Genomic DNA, 7,500 nt, shown 5'->3' with positions numbered 1-7,500 from the left:
CCCTCCCCTCCCCTCCCTCCCGCGTCTGTTATGTGCCACGCCTACCTGCCATATTCCGCGCCTACTTCTCCTCATTGTTCTTGCAACCGCTTCTCATTACCGTCTGCGCTTCTTCGCCGTCAACTGCATCGCGTGACTCTGTTTATTAAGACTTGTTTTTTATTACATTACCTTCTATTTTGTTCTCTACTTCCTTCTCTTTTCTCTTCACCTTTTCTGTTTGTTGTTCTTGCGTGTCCTCTTTCCCTGCCCTGCCTTGCTGGAAATCCTCTCTTCCCTTTGCTTTGGCCCCCTTTCCCTTTCTGTCTCTGATTTCCTTCGGTTTCCTTGCTTATCCCATTTCATCCTTTCGCTTCTATCCCTCGCCGCCTCCTCTTCTTTCCCTCCTTACGGCTATCCTTATCTCGGCACAGGGAGTCGGAAATCAACACCACCGTGATAAACCTTTGCAAACCACACTTGTGATGAACGACCTCTCTTTCCTCTGGCCTCTCCTCTTATTTATTACCTGTTTCTTTCTTCTCTCCCCCCCCCATCTCTCTCTCTCTCTCTCTCTCTCTCTCTCTCTCTCTCTCTCTCTCTCTCTCTCTCTCTCTCTCTCTCTCTCTCTCTCTCTCTCTCTCTCTCTCTCTCTCTCTCTCTCTCTCTTTCTCTTTCTTTTTCTCTTTCTCTCACTCTATTTCTCTCTTTCTCTCTGTATGTATGTATGTATGTATGTATGTATGTATGTATGTATGTATGTATGTATGCATCAATGTATATGTGTGTGTGTGTGTGTGTGTGTGTGTGTGTGTGTGTGTGTGTGTGTGTGTGTGTGTGTGTGTGTGTGCGTGCGTGCGTGCGTGCGTGTGCGTGTGCGAGCGCTTTTTCCTCCCTTCACTTCTTTCTATCTTCCACCTCGAACCAATCCCCCCCCCCCCCCCGCCCCGGTTCATCGCGTCCTCTTATTATCTGGCCGGAACTCCCCTTGTCTCTCCATCTCCCCTCTTTCATTTCTGTTCCATCCCTGGCCTTATGAAGGCTGCGTGGCATAAGCGCTAATAAGGTCGTGTAATGTGAACCACGGAGCTCAGGTCAAACAGAGGGTCCCACCTAAACACACGAAAGACGCGAGGGACGGAGGGGAAAAGGGGCGACGGGGCGAAGGGGCGAAGAAAGGGAAGGGACTCTTCGGGGGAGGAGAGAGGGAGGAAAGAGTCGAAGGGAGATGGGGTGAAACAAGGAAAGCGGAAGTAGGAACAGATGAAGGTAGGAGAGTAATAGAAGGAACTCACGCACCTGCTTCACTCATTCATCAACTTACTCGCTCATCCACTCTCTCACTCTTTCACACCCCCATTCACACCCACCCACCTACCCACTCACTCACTCACTCACTCACTCACTCACTCACTCACTCACTCACTCACTCACTCACTCACTCACTCACTCACTCACTCACTCACTCACTCACTCACTCACCCACTCACTCACTCACTCACTCACTCACTCACTCACCCACTCACTCACCCACTCACCCACTCACTCACTCACTCACACAGGTAATAAAACTAGCATCCAGGCCATTGGCTATTGTGGATAGAGGGATATATTCAGTAGAAACAAGTATCGTCTGTGAGCTAACGGTTCGGTTAGATTGTTACTTAAATTAGTGGAGGTAGTGAGATTACATAGAGGACGAAGTGTGAGGGGAAGAGTGTGAGGGGGCAGGCAAGCGAAGAGAAGAGTGAGCAGTGAGGACAGGGAGTGGGAAAGCGGTGACCGGAGAGGGCCGTGTGGATGGAGCATACGGCGGAGCTAATAGCAGGTCGCACAGAGGGGCGAGAGAAATATTTATTTTGTTTTTGTGATTTATTGGCTGCCTTATCGGGGCGAGGCTGTGCGGGGAAGGATCAACGGAAGGCCCGAACGAATAAGGCCGACGAGTATTTCATAATGATAAGTAGCTCTACGCGGTTTGCCTGCTTCAAGCTTAAAGGAACTGATGCTAACAGGGGGGCGGTCCCGACGAACAGGCTGTGAAGGGGGGGGGGGCGCTGAAGGCGATGACGGTTGGATCATCTCTCCCTCATGAAACATGATACTGCTCCCTAACCTGCATAGAATGCACGTCGTCTAGGGTGTGAAGTCATGAGTCACGTGGGTTTTTTAGCTTGGCACTCCCGTCTCCTTTTGTAATAAACATGAGGAAGTTTTGCGTTTGTCAGATCGCCTTTTCAATGACCAATGGCCGAGGTTAGGATGAATACACAAGAGACGCTTGGCTGATTCTCTCTCATAAACTTGGAGTTAGGAATTAGATGACATCTTATATACTCATGTCAACTGCAACATAAAAAACATAAGCACATTGCAAGAGCTATATAGACAGTTGTCCCGATTTTTCGGTAAACTACTGGGAAAGAGGATATTAAATAAAGACAATGGCAACGCAGGGCCTGTGGCAACCGAATGTCCAGGACACAAGGGACACAGGTCAAGAAGGCCGAAAGAAGAAGAGACTCGAGGCGAGAGAGTGAGGAACAGCATCGTGCGTCGTTAAGTGTGGAAGCATCGACCTGGAATGCAGGTCCTCATACGGAAGAGGCTGGTCGCCATACCAAGAAAGCGTTGCCATACCATTTAGAATGTAGGTTAGCGGAGATTGCAGATGAACGTGGGTTGAAGCAGCGCCCGAATCAGTCAATAAGTATTTCTGCAATAGTCGTTGATGATCTGGGAGTATCATTAAATTTGACCTATAGATGTCACGCAGCGCTTGTAAAAGGTATACCTTTTAAATGGCTTTATCTCGTCGGGATGATTTACTTTGATCGTTGTGTGGTATTTTGGAATGAAAGATGTAATAAGGAAAGAGATACTAAAGTTCATATTAAGGGGGAACGGAAAGGAGGTAGAAGAACAGGGGAGAGAGAGGAGAGAGAGAGAGGAGAGAGAGAGGAGGGAGAGAGTAGGGAGAGAGGAGGGAGAGGGGAGAGAGAGAGGAGAGAGAGAGGAGGGAGAGAGTAGGGAGAGAGGAGGGAGAGGGGAGAGAGAGAGGAGAGAGAGAGAGGGGGGGTTGGATGAGGGAGAGGGGGAGGGGGAAAGGGAGAAGATAAAGAGATAAAGTTAAAATAAAGCCAAATAAAAAGATTTTGAGAGGAAGAGAATGAAAGGAAAAGTAAGATATATATTTTGATTTCCTTATACACAGTTAATTAATACAACGTTATTGTGTATGTGCGCGCTTGTTCGCGAGTGTAAATTGCTAAAACAGGTGTGGTAACAAGTGTAACAAGTGACCTTGTTCTCGCTCATTAAACAGTGTGACGTGCAACTATTTATTTCAATTTGTGCGATGGGGCTTCCCCTCGGATCTCATTATTCCCCTCCCCCCTCCTTCCCTCGGCCTTCTCCCTCGACAGTGTCAGGTAAGGAGATCAATAGTAAACTGAACTGATTTGAATGGATTTACTGGAATGAAGCCAGGACCCGCCAAATGGAGGATGCGGATGGGGGGGAGGTGAAAAGGGGAGCTGCTATGGGGGTTTAAAAGAGAGAGAGAAAAATCTCTTAAGGGGACTGCCTTTGTCTCCTGGTTTCGGGGGGGGGGGGTGAGAAGCCCAGCTGATGAAAGAGGCGACGTTCGTTTCTTGCACTCCATCAGTCAGCGTTAGTGTCTTTCGTTTGACTTTTAAATTGGCCTTCGGTGGTGCATGTGTTCGCCGCGATTTAACTCGGCGGGGGCGACGGATTACCGAGGCGGAGGGAGCGCGGTGGGAGAGGTAGCAGGAAGGCGGTTGTATCGGAGGCTCGACGCAATTTCGAGTCATTCCTTTGCTTATATGAAGGCCTTTTTGTAGGGAGATTATGTCGAGACCGTTTTGATTGAGATATATTTCCCCGCAGAAGAGAAACGTTTTCCTCTCGTTCATTATCGGGATTACACGTTTATAACCCTTTCTCATTCCCTCCCTCTCTGTTCCTCCCCCTCCCTCTCTGTTCCTCTCCCTCCCTCTCTGTCCTTCTCCTTCCCCTCCCTTTCTTTCTCTCCCTCTCTTCTTTGCCTTCTTTTCCTTCCTCTCCCTTTCCTTTTTTGCTCTCCTTCAGCTACGCTCTCACAGTCTCTTCTTTCCCCTCCCTCTACTTCCCTCTCCCTCCCTCTGGTTCCCTCCCCCTCTCTCTTCCCCTCCCTCCCCCTCTCTCTTCCCCTCCCTCCCCCTCTCTCTTCCCCTCCCTCCCCCTCCCACCCATCTTTCTCAACACAGGTCCAGAGCGAGCCGTGGAGAGTAGCTTGAGGTGTTGGTTTGTCTGTTGCAAGTAATTGGGCGAGGGATCGCCGCGATGTTGCCCCTGATTGGTCTGTTGCTGCGAAGGGAGAGGGAAGAGGGGAAAGTGGAGAGGGGAAGAGCAGAAGGGTGCCGAGGTAGCAGGAGAGTTGATGAGGGTTGCCTCGTTATGTTCATTAGGCACTTGTGTTGCGAGGTTTTAGGCTGGTTCTGGGAGGGGATTTGCCATTGTTAGTGTAGAGAATGGCAGTAGATGCAGCTTTAGGTGTAAGTGCGTTATTGATGGAGCGACAAGAAGATCCGTTGTTTAATGGTGGGAGGGTCTTCGCTTGCTAGAAGAAACGAGAGGGAGTTTAAATGTAAGCCGAGGGAGGGAGAGAAGAGGGGGGGCGATGAAAGTGAGCGTGGAATACGGATAAACTCGCGCTTCTCTCATTCAGCATTGCCTAGAACGACCCTTTTAAGTCACTGGGCTCTCTTAGAGCTTCGATTGCAGATTCAGTTTTCGAAGCTAATCATTTTGCAGTGACTGCATTGCGATACGCCATAGGAATCCCGTTGTTGGATGTTTTCCGGAATGCCATGGCACTGGGCGGGCAGCCGTTGTGGCACTCGGGTCGGCGAGGAGGTTGCGACGCGCAGGCTCGTTTGTGGAGGGTGGAGGGTAACTGGTAATGCCTTAGTTGGAAAATTGCAAAACGTTCTAGGATGGACCGTATTTTTCCTCTTGTGAGGGGAATTTGCAATTTATTATTGTATTTTAAACATGAAACGTGAGAATTCTATTCATTGTTTCGGTAAATTAGGATTTGATTTTGGGTAGTATACGTGACGTCGAAAAAATCCTATAATTCACCACTTAACATCTTGGTTGGGTGGCCAAAGTATAGACAGAATGACATTAAAGTGTTATATATATTTTTTTAGGGAAACATAACAGCACTCGCCAGTTAATCCCGACGGGTTATACTCGAAACATTTTAAGATGTAAGAGGTTCACATCAAGGATGTGAAATTATTTTTATGGATCTAGGTTGAATGTCAGAGAGGGAGAGAGCAGAGAGAGAGAACCCGCATCTTCCCGTTTTCTATGTCCGCTTTTGCTACTCCCGGTGTTGCGGTTGGCGAGCACCGCTAGTCTGCCGGGGATGCCACGTCGTAATTCGGAAATGACATATATTTTAGGCTATATTTGGGCTACAACCTTGATGTACATAGATATCAATGATAGCTATTCTTCCTTTGCCTCTGCATGTATGTGCTAGACAAATTACACGCCAGGAAGCAATGAATATTTATTCGTTTAAAGGAGACATAGCCTCTGGTGTGATGAGTGGAGCCCCCACAACGCCAGTGCTTGGTTGGGCTTGGTTCCGTGAGCAGTCTAAATCTTGTGCTGGTAGTTTAGAACCATGTGTGGAATCACCAAGGCCTAGGATTATTATTTGGACCCTAGGCCGCCTCACTGGGTTGTTGCAAGGCGCCCATTTGGAGTAAGAGGATCTGCAAGAGAATAATTGTAATAGGAAATTCTGTGCCCAATTTTCGTGTGTGAACGAGTTTAAAATCCCGTCACAGCACCAAAGAGAGGTGAGTGTGCAGCGTATTGCGTGTTGTTAGATTGCCTTCCATCTCCGTTAACACAGCTACTGCTCAAGATGCGCTGGGCGCACGCACTGCAAAAAATTATCCCACAATCAGGACAATAGTGTTGAGTGCAGTGTGTGACAAGTAAGCAAGTAAAGTAAGGGTGCGTGCAGCCTGGCCAGGAGACAGAGAGGGAGGAGGGAGGGGCAGTGCCGACGGGTAATGTGTATGAAGGGACTACTGGGCATAGCATCTACTGCGAAATCATATCATTGGGTAGACTTCAGGCTCCTCCCGGGAACCCTTGCAATTTGAGCACCATTTGGTCAGTGGCTGAGCATCAAAACAAAAGCCCGTGTTGCATTAAATGTCGGCGCGCAGAGCAGAGGAGTCTGGTCGGTTGGCACTAAACACCGCGCCCTGTGCCGTACACGAAGATCTATTACGGATGAGCATGAGGCTGGCGACAACCAGGCCAGATAAGCGGGCGATGCCGGGCCACAGCTGACTTATCACAGGGAACTATTGCCAAAATTAACCCAATAGACCAGCCAGGTGTGACGTACGAACCAAATGAAACCCGCCTAGTCCCAATTAGGGTGTGCGTGGAGGGTGTGTGGGCGTGAAAGGTGGGCGGCACTGGTGAGGGTGCGTGCCTACCCGCCCATATTTGGCCGTGGCCCAGCCTGCTGCCAGCCCAACTTGCCGGACGGGGCCTCGGTGGGCGGTGCGGTCCTACTCGGCCGAAACACATATCCGTCCCTCTGAATACAGCAGCCTGTGCGTCGCCTTTCAGATAACATGCAGTCGTCGGCGTCGCCTTCAGGTCCTACTCAGGATGTGATAGGGATGGGGACGGCGGTGCCTGAAGTGGGGAAGGCACATCTCAAGAGGTCGCTTGAGTTCAATGGGAATCATAAGGGAGTTTAGAAGCAAGGAAATGCTTTGTGGGTTTTAAGTGTCGATAGAAGGCTTTGGGCATGTCATTCCCCGGCCGAGCGAAGCGACGCGTGACCAGAAGCTTAGTAGGTGCAGTGGTGCACCCAAGGGTAGGCATGTTCACACGAGCCAGCGAAAGAGACATGTCACCGATTCCCCAAGCGAGAGGTGGCCAAGGTCACTCGTCATGAAGGTCATTTCTCCTAGGTTGATCATATGTGCTCCCTATGTTGACATATGTTTGCCAGATTAGTTTATTTATATTTCAAGATGTTAAATATATACACATTGCATCTTCAAAGCAAGGCATTGCATAAGAGGAATTTGAACAACAGGTTTTACAGCGAGATGTTAGTCAATGTGGCTTTCTCTAAGGACCATTGCAAGAGTCAGACAGAGCCTGTGTAAACCATGCCCGTGAGTTATTTGTGGTGTTTATTGGAGTCGGGCGTAGCAGCTGGGTGGGCTGAGACAAGGAGAGTGGGAGATGAGGAGGTGTGTGGGAGGGGAGTAGAGCATTTCCGGCTCCCGTGGGAAGCAAAGGGTTTGGCCCTCCGCCTTACGTCATTTGCCTTCCTTCCCACTTAATTGCTTTTTTCCAACTCTACGCAGGTTCGCGACTCCAACCTTTCCAGCACAGCGGGTCGTACTGTTACGTCCTTATTGAAACTTCGCTTTTCACGGAAGAGTTATGCTTTATAGAATG

At 49.3% G+C, this 7,500-nt stretch overlaps 1 protein-coding gene across 2 annotated transcripts in view; it reads left to right on the top strand.

The window, feature by feature from the left end:
- rhea (Talin_middle and talin-RS domain-containing protein rhea) overlaps positions 1–7,500 on the top strand; it is a 149,394-nt gene that overhangs the window by 14,258 nt on the left and 127,636 nt on the right. The window contains exon 1 of one of the 2 annotated variants that reach the window (XM_086541754.1): positions 5,617–5,858. The exons of the other annotated variant lie outside the window; for it this stretch is intronic. The gene's annotated coding sequence lies outside the window, so the exon portion shown is untranslated. Of the gene's footprint in view, positions 1–5,616; positions 5,859–7,500 lie in introns of those variants that run through there. 2 annotated transcript variants of the gene reach the window in all.

Source organism: Penaeus japonicus, unplaced genomic scaffold (genome assembly GCF_977035675.1).
Source record: "Penaeus japonicus unplaced genomic scaffold, GWHDUDI00000001_assembly GWHDUDI00000011, whole genome shotgun sequence".
NCBI lineage: Eukaryota > Metazoa > Arthropoda > Malacostraca > Decapoda > Penaeidae > Penaeus > Penaeus japonicus.
This window is presented reverse-complemented; position numbering and strand designations above follow the sequence as displayed.